Source organism: Pan troglodytes, chromosome 1 (genome assembly GCF_028858775.2).
Source record: "Pan troglodytes isolate AG18354 chromosome 1, NHGRI_mPanTro3-v2.0_pri, whole genome shotgun sequence".
Lineage (NCBI taxonomy): Eukaryota > Metazoa > Chordata > Mammalia > Primates > Hominidae > Pan > Pan troglodytes.
The window spans coordinates 191853571-191867812 of NC_072398.2; the positions used below are offsets into that span (position 1 = coordinate 191853571).

At 43.6% G+C, this 14242-nt stretch overlaps 1 protein-coding gene across 1 annotated transcript in view; it reads right to left on the reverse strand.

Annotated features, from left to right (window-relative positions):
- MACF1 (microtubule actin crosslinking factor 1) overlaps positions 1 to 13981 on the reverse strand; it is a 378870-nt gene extending 364889 nt beyond the window's left edge. Inside the window, exon 1 of the mRNA XM_063782390.1 lies at positions 13816 to 13981. The gene's annotated coding sequence lies outside the window, so the exon portion shown is untranslated. The remainder of the gene's footprint in view (positions 1 to 13815) is intronic.
- Between the last annotated feature and the right edge of the window lie 261 nt (positions 13982 to 14242).

Sequence of the window (14242 nt, forward strand, 5' to 3'; positions counted from 1 at the left end):
GTAGAATCGCTTGAACCTGGGAGGCAGAGGTTGCGGTGAGCCGAGATCACGCCATTGCACTTCTTCAGCCTGGGCAACAAGAGCAAAACTCCGTCTCAAAAAAAAAAAAAAAAAAAAGAGACTTTATTATATTCTGCACATTACAATTCTCCATCTGATAGCAACACTTTAAACTATGAAATGGACAGAATATATATTTAGTATACACAAAGCATTCAGTATTTAGAATTTCTCCACTGGACGGACGGGAAAAGCATTCACTAAAATCGGGAACATAGAAGAAGAGGCAGGTCCAGGAGCAGGGAGGGGGACAACAATGCCCCTTTTGGACATACCAAGTATGCAACATCTGTGGGACAACCACGTGGAAAGAAACATTGTGAAAGGTGCTGGAAGTTGCTGAAAACACTAAGAAATAAAACAACCAGCATCATTTGCAAAGTAGCTCAATTCATGAAGTGCATCATGTGCATCTCATCAGACACAATCTAGACCTTCAAAGAGATCACAATACAGCTAGGAAGTTCAAACAAATACACACAAAAAGTAACAACAACAACAACAACAACAAACTAAGAAATGTTATAATGGAGTTTTGGCTTAAGGAATTACAAGAATTACAATTACAACACTTGTTTGTTTTTCTGGTTTTTTTTTTTTTTTTTTTTTTGAGACGGAGTTTCGCTCTTGTTGCCCAGGCTAGAGTGCAATGGTGCGATCTTGGCTCACCGCAACCTCCGCCTCCCAGGTTCAAGCGATTCTCCTGCCTCAGCCTCCCAAGTAGCTGGGATTACAGGCATGGGCCACCACGCCAGCTAATTTTGTATTTTTAGTACAGACGGGGTTTCTCCATGTTGGTCCCGCTGGTCTAGAACTCCTGATCTCAGGTGATCTGCCCGCCTTGGCCTCCCAAAGTGCTGGGATTACAGGTGTGAGCCACCGTGGCCTATAACACTTGTTATATTTAAAGACCACAATGAAATCACCATTTAGTTTTCCAATTTCTAGAACTTTTATTTATTTAACTTTCCATATCATCACAAGCTTATTTATTGAAGATATACATCTTTATAAGTCAGAAAATAATCAAGAAAAAGAGGAGGAGGAGGAGGAGGAGACAAAAGGATGCTGGAGTTTCGGCTCTGCTATCAGACAATACATATAGGCAAGGCAAAGCGAAGTAACTAACGACAGCAACAAATACTATTTTCTGCGTTTATTAGCCCCCTTAATACTGCCCCCAAACCTATTTCCTCTTACCACAGCACCTGTGCTACAGCTACACAAGATATTTTGTCTTATGCCTTCACGACCACATACTCATGCCAAGGCCTAGACCATTCCTTCCAATGCCTCACTGCTTTCCAGGTACTTCCCACAGGATAATCAGAGAGAGGAGGCCTGAGAGATGGGCACCTAATGCTCCATCTATCTTTCTCTCCCACAGGGAAAGTAAAGAAAATTTCCAGCCCTTTGGCAGTTCCTCATTCTTCCTAATAAAGGCAGTGTTACATGAATACTGTTATTACACTTATTAACAATAAGAACAAGAATGAAAACAAGGATCCAGTCCTCTGAAAGGTATGAGGACCTCAAAGTACCCCACCCACTCTGGTCCCTGTTTTCCATTTGGGAAACTAACCAACAAAGGCTGGGACAAGTGCTACATTCTTCCCCTCTAGAGGTGACTCAGGCCAGGTCAGTTAGCTTCTTTCCCTACACTGACCCATGCTCAGGCTGCAGCTAGCTTTGGCTGCTGCTCTGTCTGTGGTGCTTGTGAGCACACGAATGTTTGTAGTAGGTCTGGAATAAATTTTCTCAAGTTACAAAGATAACTGTACCAGAAGAGCCAAGCCTTCCAGGCACTCTCCCTGCTGGAAACTGGAGCCTCCCATTTCAGTGACAGGTTACCACTAGAGAGCAAAGGTCCTGTTAGGATCCTGCCCCATATGTATAGATAATATGGCAAAAAGGTCCTGCATGACTAGAAAGGATATCAGAGAGAAATCACCTGGCATCAAAGGGCCACAGGTGGCAGCTCTCTGCCATCTTAGTTGGAGCTGAAGATGATCTGGTCTCTGTTAATCCTCTTCCTCACTGACTACATGTCTTTTTAGGATATCTTCTACTGTGAATATGATAGCTAAATGAGGAGCAATGATCCATTATTTGTTCAACCGCTTACACATTCTTTATTGTCTTTTGTCATTTGTAATGTGTATTATATACTGTAAATCCCTAGAGGACAGAGGGTTTATGAACTCTCAGTGTTATATACTATATTCTACATTCAAAGAGGCTCTTAACAGAGACATTTTTGCTGATGGTGATAACTATAGTAGAGGAAGTCTGTATACACAAAGGGGCATGCCCTAAAGTCAACCATTCATGGCAACAGGTGAAGCCACAGGCAAGGGACACCCAAGTACACACACACACACACACACACACACCTCTTGCAGGTTGAGAGACAAATTGTACTGGACAAGCCAAACCAGGGAGTGAAACAAGATCAAAGATTCTCCAAATTAGTGGAGACATACTTCCACTCCCCAGTGTGACTCATGGCAAGTTTATCTGATAAGAGTCCAGCTTCACAAAACAAGGAGCGCAAAACAAGGCACACTGTGGCGAACATGGCAATAAACAAACAAAGATGCGGAATGTGCCAATGGGAAAGAACTACATCAATTCTGAGCTGGCCCTAACACATTAGGAAATATCCTCTACACTGGAATAAAAGTGAAAAAAAACCAAGCAAGTAGAGGGCAAAGGGTAACTAATACTCTTTTTAGATATAAAGGTCAGATAAACTCTGAAGGACACTATCACATCTGAAAGGTGGTGGTTATATTGAACCTGTTAAGGTAAAGCAGGTAGGGCTCTGAGTCATGAGAACAAATCTATCTCCTTCATTGCCTGCCTGCCAAAATAAACAAGGAGGCTGCATTTTCCACAACAGCCTCTCTGTCCAGTCTTGTAAACACCCAGGTCTTCACAAGCCTAGTACAAATTAACTATGTAACCTTCATGGAAAGCAAAGCTCAAAAATGTTTCTAAGCTCAACTGCCCTGGGGAGAGTAGTAAAGCTAACCTGTTAAGACTAATGAAGAAGCTAGGCCTGGAGTTCACTCATGGAGAGTGAGTGAATCCTCCACTATCCATGTCAGATAATGAGATGGGGATTAAAGACCACAAGTGAGGAAAGCCTCTCTCTATGTCAAGAGTCAAGATGTCCTGTCCAAAAGTCAAATTATCTCAACAAAAACTTAAGAATTAATTTCTGCATAGTATTTTGCTAAATGACAGGCAGGAATGCAAAAGTTACATATATGCTTCTTCCCAGAGGAGTAGACAATTTCACTGGGGAGCCAAAATACAAGCCAGCCAGAGAACAATAGTACAAACAATCGATAATCAAACTGATGCTACATTTTAAGACAAACTACAAGGACCCCATATTCTTCCGTCAAAACTATGCTGGAAAATTCTGATCCTACATCAATCTACCTGTCTGCCTTGGAATCTATTACAATCAGGTTGTTGAGTGCTTCTAGGGCTAGAGGGAAAACACACACACATACACACACACACACGTGCACACACAAACACACACACACATACACACTCACCCCTTCTTTCCTTCCTCCTGACTCTCAGCAAATAACTTCACCTCCTACTTCATAGAGAGAATATGAGCATCAGGAGAAATTCCCTCAAGTTCCTACACCTCTAACCAACCAACTTAATCACCTGCATTCTTACTTTTTAACCCTCTGATCTTTCTAAAAGACACAACTTTTGACTCTAGAGCCCATGCTCCATCAATTTTTCTCCCCGTCTTTGAATTGTATTATATCTTCCTTCTCTACTGGCTCTTTCAAAACAGCACTTAAAATAAACATGCTCAAGTCTCTCCTGTGTTACAATACATAAACAAAACTCTCCCCACCCTTCTTCACCTGTCTTCCTCCTCTCTCTTCCTTCAAAGTCCAAGTTCCAAAGGTCACTGACTCCTCTTCTGCACTTTCCATTCACTTCCCACAACTCCACTGAAAATGTTCCAGTAGCAGTAACCTTTATTTCGGACATCTGTAGTCTTTGCCTTATTTGACCTCTGCATAATCTACACTGTGTGTCACACACTCCTTGAAACTCACTTCTCTCCTGTTCCTCTTACCTTTCTGGCCACTCCCTTTCTGTGGACAATTTCCTTCAGGAGATCCTCTTTCTCTGCTTCTGACACCACTCTCCTGTTGGAGTTCCCCAGAGTTTTTGTCTCAATATACATACACTCCTAAAGCCAGCTCCTTCTCCCCTCCTATGGCTGTGGTTTGATAAGCTGATGACTCTCTCACCCTCTCACCTATCACTCTCCTAAGTTTCATGTTCATTACAACCAACTACCTCCTGGACATCTCTACTTAGCATCCCTCAGAAGCCTCGACCGCAATGTAACCTAAATTAAACTCAGTATCTTCTCCTGGACCATCACTGCCACCACTTCACAGAAAATAACCTTCCTCCTCTTAATATTCTCTATTTTAGTTCATGACACGACCCACCCACACAAATACTCAAGCCAGAAACCTCCAAGTCATCCTAGGTTCTTCCCTCTCCCCCTCATATACCACATTCAATTAGTCATCAAAACACATGGATGTTACCCCTTCACATTTCTTGATTTGCCTGCTTTATTACATTACTATTTTCACAACCTTAGTTTCACTCCCTGCCTAAATTCCTGTGACAGCTTCCTAACTTGTCTGCCACTAGTCTTTCCTCCTCGCCCCTACCTTCCTTGGCACTGCTGCCAGAGGAAAAGTACTCCTAAAATGTAAATCTAAGCATAGTCTTCCTTGCCTACTTTTATTCAATGGCTCCCAAAAGCCTTTAGGATAAAGTCCAAGCTCTATACAATATGACATACAAAGCCAGTCAACATTTTTGTCCTGCCCACTCTCCCTATCTCATCTCATCTCTCCTTCCCTCACATCCTATGCTCCAACCTTATCAATGCCCAATATTCCCCCTCTCAAGCTTGCTCATCCCCTTACTTCTGTTCATGCTGCCCAGAATGCTCTTTCCCCAAACTTTTTGCTCAGGGTCCCACATCCTTTAGGTAACAGTTCAGGTTTCACTTACTCTTGGATGCCTTCCTGGACACTTTCTCACTCTGGCTATACTGGGTACTCCTCTTCACTACCACAGCACCAGCATTTATCTATATGATAGCCCTCCCTACAATAGACAGTAACTGTCAGTTTGCCAATATGTTTCCTCCATTAAACAGTAAGATCATAGAGAGACAAGGACAATATCTTTGTCTTCTCAGCACATCACCTACTCCCTGGTTCATGGTAGACATTCAATAAATACTTATTAATTTATTCTTCATGCGGCTTTCTCTGATTACTCTAAAATTAATATTTCCTCTGTCATCCAGGCTGGAGTGCAATGGCGTGATCATAGCTCACTGTAGCCTCAAACTCCTGGACTCGTGATCCTCCTGTCTCAGCCTCCCAAATAGCTGGGACTACTGTGTTTCCATAATGAAGTTTTATGCTCTTTTAATCTAGGGACTTTTTACACTTCTTATGTATGTGGATTACTTGGCAGGGAATTTCTCTTGAGAGAAGGGGCAAAGGGGCGAGCATATCAATGCATATGTTATTTTTAGAGTCATGGACTTTGATTTATATTTTTGAAAGTGCCGAATCCTAGCCACTAGACCACCAGGGAAGCCAACTGATTTATATTTTTGAATAATTTCTTTTCATATTATGAACACATATTAATGTGGAAAATTGTAAAAAAAAAACAAAACAGTAAAGTATACAGAGCTTTAGATAATATGCTTTCTGTGGTTGTTGGGTGGGGGTGTGTAGGGGCAGGGGATGGAGAGGCAAGCTGACCAACAGGTAGATGCTTGGGAAAAAATGGAGTGAGCAAGGATGGGACCTTTTTTTTTTTAAGACGGAGTCTCACTCTGTCACCCAGGCTGGAGTACAGTGGCACAATCTGGGCTCTCTACAACCTCCACCTCCTGGGTTCAAGCGATTCTCTTGCTTCAGCCTCCCAAGTAGCTGGGACTACAGGCATGTACCACCATGCCTGGCTAATTTTTGTATTTTTGGTAGAGATGGGTTTCGCTAAGTTGGCCAGGCTGGTCTCAAACTCCTGACCTCAGGTGATCCACCCACCTCGGCCTCCCAAAGTGCTGGGATTACAGGCGTGAGCCACCGTAACTGGCCAAGGATGGGATCTTTTTTGCTTGCCTGGGATCTGATATCCTCCACTTGCTGTGGCTACCTAAAATTGTGTTATAGTGGAAGTCTGCTTTCATTTGGCACAAGCTTTTATTTTTCTCTGTTTAAAATTGCTTTCTTCTGTATGACCATGTGTCAACCATCAGGAATGTTCCAATTATCAGGGATGATTTGAGTAGTCACCTAAGACTAATTAAATAATTGGTCAGTCAGCATCTTTCTTTTAGACAAGAGCATTGCCAGATGTACTGCTGGATTCCCTCTTACCATGGCAAATTTCTATAGTGATTTTTATTCAGAACGATAAACACAATTCGTTTGTGTTGATGAAAGGAAAGGGCTTGCTTGAAGTGTTTTTTGGAGTTTATAGTTTTCAACCTGCAGGAACATGTTGGATTGAGACATATAGGAAGTGATTTTTTTCTGTGCTTTTTAGTCAGTCAACAACCATGAATAAGCTCACTGTGTGCACTATATTCTACTAGTACCTACAAGCAGATACTATGATGGGGAAAGTGGTATTAGGGAGATGGGTGAGCCACTTAGAAGCACTGAAAGAATGATATTGAGATTAGGGGTAGGGAGAGGAGGGTCTGGAATGCCAGTAGGAAGAATTTGAGTTTTATGTGATGGGCAGGATTAATGAAGAGGTTATGTAAATGATGGATGACAGTGGAAATCTACTCTCTGGGAAGCCGCATTGTAATTGAGTCATGAGGTTAGATTAAGGGATGATGTTTTTGCTTTTTTTTTTGAGATGGGGTCTTGCTCTGTAGCCTAGGCTGGAGTACAGTGGGGTGATGATAGCTCACTGTAGCCTCAAACTCCTGGACTCAAGCGATCCTCCTACTTCAGCCTTCTTAGAAACTGGGACTATGCCCAGCTCTAGGGATGACTGTTAAAGAAGAGAGGGTTGTATTTGAGAACATTTTGGGCAGGTACAGGGAATTAAGTTTAGATACTCACATTGCTAATTCTTTTCTAGAAGATTTGCCTTGAAAAAGAATTACCCCTCATCCCAGGACTTTCCTAGAACAAAGTCCTTTTCTTTTTTTTGCAATAAAGTCTTGCTCTGTTGTCCAGGCTGGAGCGCAGTGGTGTCATCTTGGCTTAATGCAGCCTCCTCTGTCTCCCAGGTTCAAGTAATTCTTGTGCCTCAGCCATCCAAGTAGCTGGGACCACGGGATTGCACCACCATGCCTGACTAATTTTTGTATTTTTAGTAGAGACAGGGTTTCGCCGTGTTGACTGGTCTCGAACTCCTGGCCTCAACTGATCCGCCCGCCTTGGCCTCCCAAAATGCTGGGATTACATCTTACTTCTTTAATAAAAATCTTTAAAAGATTTTACTGTGGCCAGGCACAGTGGCTCATGCCTGTAATCCCAGCACTTTGAGAGGTCGAGGAGGGCAGATCACAAAGTCAGGAGTTTGAGACCAGCCTGGCCAATATGGTGAAACCGTCTCTATTAAAAAATACAAAAATTAGCTGGGCGTGGTGGCATGTATCTGTAATCCCAGCTACTCAGGAGGCTGAGGCAGGAGAATCACTTGAACCCAGGGGGTGGAGGTTGCAGTGAGCTGAGATCATGCCACTGCACTCCAGCCTGGGCAACAGAGCGAGACTCTGTTACAAAAAAAAAAAAAAAGATTTGAATAATCAGGAAGGGAGAGGGCATTCCTGGAAAAGAGAATGTAAACAAAGGCACAGGACACAGGGGGAAGGGTTGCTAAGGTTGCTAAGACCAGTCCAAATGGAGAAGAGAGATGTGTTAGGCAGTAACAGATGGTATAGTTGGATGTGCAGAGTAAGTCAAATTATGAAAAGCCCTGAAAGAGACAAAGAATCAGAGATTAATTCTAATTTACTTCAGAAACTGAGAAGCTCTGGAAGAAAAAAATATTTCATTAGAAGTAACAAACTGGTTACTTTCAGAAGATACACACCTGAAATCCCAGCGTTTTGGGAGGCCAGGGCAAGAAGATGGCTTGAAGCTAGTTCGAGACTAGCCTAGAAAACATTGCAAGACTCCATCTCTATAAAAAAAATAAAATAATTGCCAGGTGCGGTGGCTCACGCCTGTAATCCCAGCACTTTGGGAGGCCGAGGTGGGCAGATCACGAGGTCAGAAGATCGAGACCATCCTGGCTAACACGGTGAAACCCCCTCTCTACTAAAAATACAAAAAATTAGCCGGGTGTGTGGTGGGCGCCTGTAGTCCCAGCTACTCGGGAGGCTGAGACAGGAGAATGGCGTGAACCTGGGAGGCGGAGCTTGCAGTGAGCCGAGTTCGCACCACTGCACTCCAGCCTGGGTGACAGAGTGAGACTCCGTCTCCAAAAATAAATAAATAAATAGATAAATAAAATAATTAGCTGGGCATGGTGGCATGCACCTTTAATCCTAGCTAGTCGGGAGGCTGAGATGGGAGGATCATGTGAGCCCAGGGGTTTGAGGTTAGAGTGAGCTACACAATGGTATCAACTGCACTCTGGCATGGGTGACCCTGTCTCCAAAAAACTGGAATAAACATTCTTAGCTACCACAAGCCATTTACCAGGCCAGAAAATTAGTAAATGCCACCAATAGAAGCCAGACGAGAGAGGCTTCAACTCCAATCAAAACCATGAGAGTAAAAACAGGAGCTCTAGCATTCCATACAACCTAGTCACAACATGGCTCAATATATAATTATCAGAAGCTGAAAGGGCCAACCTTACTTAGAAAAAGGAGTAAAGACTGGGTGTTTTCAAGAACACTGAGAAAACACAACAGACTCCTTACAATCTATAATTGTTCATTTGTGACTTTTGATCTTGGGATGTTTCTGTTCTCAGATATGCACTCTGAAGTATTCTTTCCACCATGATCTCTTAAACCTGGAATTGGCACTGAAAAATACCAGTATAATAGGCTTAAGCTGGTGCATTTCCCTGGTTTGTATTACATCATTTGCCAACAAGCCCAAGACAAGGCAGTAGCTCCCATAAGCACTGTTAGCACATGGACACATTTTATTATTTCAACAGCATGAATGTGGCCAAAACTTGTGATTTCCCAGCAGACTGACTTGACTCACTTTCTGAATTAACAGTGTTCATGTCCAGAAGTAGCACTTACTCTTGTTCTGGCTAAAAACTATCCACTCCAACTCTAGGACTTTGTTCTAAAAAGGAACTTAAAAACTGAGTGTAGGCCAGGCACGGTGGCTCAAGCCTGTAATCTCAGCAGTTTGTGAGGCCAAGGCAGGATGATCACTTGAGGCCAGGGGGTTGAGACCAGCCTGGGCAACATAGTGAGACCTTTTCTCTTCAAAATACTTAAAAATTAGCCAGGCATGGTGGCACATGCCTGTTAGTCCCAGCTACTTGGGAAGCTGAGGTAGGAAGATCACTTGAGCCTGAGAGGTGAAGGCTGCAGTGAGCCCTGATCTCACCACACTGCACTCTAGCCTGGGCAACAAAGCAAGACCCTGTCTCAAAAAAAAAAAAAAAAAAAGAACAACATCCACTAAAAAGGATAAATAAGCTGAATCTACATATAACCAAGAGGTTGCTTCAGAGCGTCACTTAGGTAAACAATCCCAAATCCTCAGCCCATATTTTCCAATCACTGTGTTAACAAAATTTCATCATTTTGTACTATTTTAAAAATTATTTTTGTATTTATTTCTTGTATTTTTTGTATTTTATTTTATTTTGTATTATTTTTGTATGAAAATTTCAACGTGACTTATATATCGTAAAACTTCTCCCATAATAAGGGGAAAAGAAATTCTCCACAGTTCAGAGATCTGGAAATGTATGTCACTTAAAGTGTGTGACTATACTTCAGAAACTAAAACTAACAACAATAATGATACTAACAATTAAAGCATTTTCACAATTATCTCACTTAGCACAAGTCATCTACTGTGATTTTAAAACTCTCTTCTGTGATACAATGTGAAACCTTCACCCAGAAATCTGGAGCCTGGCTCTTAGACAGTAATTTTAAGTCTCTGTGCCTAAATTTATTCATCTGTGTAATACTATCCTTCAGGATATTATAAAGCTTAAATAAGATATAAATCAACGTTTTTCTAAACATTAAAGGTTCCTTCTGGTAGGAGATAGAAAAAAAAAAAAGGAGAGAAAAGAGTTAAAAAATAAAATAGGCCAGGCGCAGTGGCTCACGCCTGTAATCCCAGCACTTTGGGAGGCTGAGGCAGGCAGACCACAAGGTCAGGAGTTCAAGACCAGCCTGGCCAACATGGTGAAACCCCATCTCTACTAAAAAAAAATATAGAAAAAATTAGCCAGGCATGGTGGCGTGCACCTGTAATCCCAGCTATTCAGGAGGCTGAGGCAGGAGAATTGCTTGAACCTGGGCGGCAGAGGTTGCAGTGAGGCGAGATCGTGCCACTGCATCCCAGCCTGAGCAACAGAGCAAGATTCCACCTCAAAATAAAGTAAAGTAAAATAAAATGGAACATTAAAGGACAAATATATGCCCAGAGCTCATTTATATTCTCATGAATCCCAAGAAATTAGTATTATCATCCCTATTTTAACAGATGAGAAACCCAAAAGATCAGAGAAATTTTTCCAAGGTCACACAGTAGAAATTAACTGGCAAAAACTAGGACTGGAGCCCAAAACAGAAGAAATCCAAAGCATAGTCTTTCTACGATATCAATTTTGTACATTAAGTAATATGCAGACTCTTCACTTGTAACCCTCTGTGCAGTAAGTTTTATAAGTTATTTTCTGCACTAGGATAAATGAAAATTGGTCCTAACTAGCTTCGTATAACCCACAACACTTAGTGACAATTCTGAATTTCATAAGTACCAGATAGATGTTACCAATGTTGAAATGTGAATGTTCTCTTTTATTCCTAGCCCAGCCCAGCAAGTAAAGACTATTTAGTCCTTAAAGCTTTGTGAAAACAAAAGTCTAATTCTGTCTTAACCAACCACCATCAACCAAGTGTGCTGGTTTTTAACCACCTCTTTAAAACCTAAAACTATGCTCATATGTGACCTGCTTCTTCAGTAGAGTTGGTCTCTATCCTAGAAGAGGAATAAAATCCTGGTTCTCCTACCTCCCTGACTATTCCTTCTTAATTTCCTCCGGCGTGAACCGCGAGGCAGAGCTTGCAGTGAGTGGAGATCGTGCCACTGCACTCCAGCCTGGGCAGCAGAGTGAGACTCCGTCTCAAAAAAAAAAAAAAAAAAAAACCCTCTCATGTCACCTCCTTTGTCAAATCTCCCAGGTAAATCCAAATAGGGTTTCAGCCTTCCTCTGGCTTCCATACTATCTCTGTTCTAGCACTTATCACAGTATGACAACTACTTGTTTACAAGTATCTTTCCCTTACTAGATGGAATAACCAAGGGCAGGAACCAGATCTCATTCAGAATTCTGGCATCTAACATTGTGGCACCTCCAAGAGAGACTTTAATGACTGTCAGAGAATTGGGGAAATGAAGGATATACCCTGGTTCTCTTGGCTGCTGCCCACTCTGAACTGTTAGAATCCAGCGTTATTATCTAATGCCTCCTGTTTACCGGCCAGCTATCTGAAAGAACCTTTGGGACATTTAGGAAATAAGGGAGAGCATTTATTTCCATGCTGAATCATCTAATCCTGCCAAGACCATGCTCAATGCCACCACACAGAAAAAAAAAAAAAAAGGTTGCCAAGCAGTTCTGGAAAACCCATACTTGACTACCATTCCTAATACAGCTGCACTACACACAGCTCTGCTTCCCTCACACTCCAAATACATTACTGCCCTTCTCCCCTTGGCCCTAGGGGCAGTTTAGGCAGCTGAAAATTTTAGCTCTCCTTCTGCATATAAAAATCCTGCTTCAGCCTGTATAATGAGGTGACTACAAATTAATAGCAGCAGAGAGAGATCCAAGTAATGTGGTGACCAGCCAATAAGGGTCTAGAACACCCCACCATCATCAATATCTATTTTCCCATCTCTTTCCAAAACCAATACGTGGCATGATCCTCACAAACTCCTTCCCCTGGTCACTCTACAGATTCCAGCTCACTCCTCTGCTTAGACAAACTGTTCTCCTATTAAGGTAGTACGGGGATTTCTAAGTCTGGAAAATGCAGGAATTCCATAAGCAAAGTAACAAAGGCCCAGATGCTAAGCCACTCTGACTTCCCAGTGAGAACGGTGCAGTGGGGGGAAGAGAGATTGTTCTGCACCGATCAGAAGAGCAGACTGCACGACCACCTTATACAACTCGAGGTAATTTACTTTGGGCAACCATTTTTAACTCATTCCTCCCCTCAAGAAAGAGACCTGTGTCTGGGAAGGATTAAGTTCCTATACACCTGATCAAGGCCCTTCAGAGGAAAGCCAAACTGAGTGAGACAGCTAAAAAAAAAAAAACTGAACAAAAGAGGTCTCTCCTGGAACAAGCCCTACTGCCCCCTTCTTTCCCAGCCTCATTTGCTAGGAGTCCAACTTCCTTTCCGCTGGAGGTCACCAGTACTACCATCCAGTGAGGTGCTGAGATTTCTTCACCTGCTTTGGGTCTTAATTCTGCTGGTTTGAAGCTGTCACAGCCCGGGACAGTCCTAATGTATCTCCTCTCTCTGAAGAGAGCAGTGTTACTCAAAAGCCTGCAAAGGAAACTTAATGCAACCATTCACTGAGCAGCATTTTTTCAATGAAGTTCAGCAGCACAATCTAACCTCTTTGTGCTCTGAAATGAACCACATTTCTTAAAAAGAAAGACCACAGGGGGTTGACAGAAAACTTGCTGCAGGCAGGAAAAGCTGGACAGTTTACAGGAGCTGATGCAGAGGGAACAAGCAAAAACCCTAGTAGGTCCTTTTTCGCATTTCATCTCTACTTTTTTCCTGCTGCATTCCCAAGCAGAGTTCCAATGCCACAAGAAAAAAAAAAAAGGGGGGGGGGGCGTTTTACAGCTTCTTCATTAGTTTCCCTTCACTGGATAGGTGCTGTAAACAAGTATGCTGGACTCAGTCATAGGGGCTGAAGTTTCCTCTCCTTCAGATAAAAAGAAACTAAGGGCCTAGTCACAAGGGCCCGAGCTAAATAAAATGGGGAAAAGTGCTGCCTGTGTCGTTTCTGGGAAAATCTCCCCGTCTGTGGAAAGCATAACTGCCAGCCAAAGCAAACTCCCAGAACCGGATGTTAAAGATCAAGGCAAGGGCCTCCCAAGGCCACGCATCCCTGGCTTCCATTCAGGGGCACCTACAGCAGTTAGGGAAATGCAGTCCACAGGCCCTCTTGTCTGTCAAAACTTTCTCCCCATACACCCAAGGCGCAGATTAGGCATTAACTTGCAGAAGTGTCTCGCAAGAGAGCCTTCAGGGCTGAAATCCGAGCTCCAAGGCAAATCTTTATGTGGGAGGAAAAAAACAGATCCCTACCTCCAGCAGGCCCAGACCCCCACCTCCAGCAGGCCCAGACCCCCGGGGAGATGGAGGGGGTAAGGTCTCGCCACCAAAAACTGCACACTCACCCACACCGCTGCCCACCCCACCCCGAAGACACCAAGGTGCTTTCCAACCTCGGCTTCCACGCGACTCATCCGAGACTCAAGGAGACAAAAGGGGGCGAGGGAGGGACTCTCCGCGGGCACACAGAGGTCCGAGCCCCTCTGGGAGGAAGCTCGCACCCAGAGCAGAGCGGGTGGTTTCTCCCGCGCCCAACTCCTCCTCCTCCTCCTCCCCAGCAACTCCCCACGGCGGCCGGTCTCCAGGCCAGCGCCTTGTCTCGCCTCCTTCCAGCTGGGGCCGGATAATAGGGCAAATCATGTAACTGGCGCTCTGAGCGCGCCGACTGCCCCGGGAGCGGGTTCCGAAGGCTTATCTCAACTCTGTAAATAAACTGGCCCCGAGAAGCAGCAGCTCAGGGCCAAGCCCCGCGCGGTGGGTGCGACCCCGCCCGGCCGCCCCACCTGCAGCGGCCGAGCCGGCCGGCCCGCGGGCCTCAGC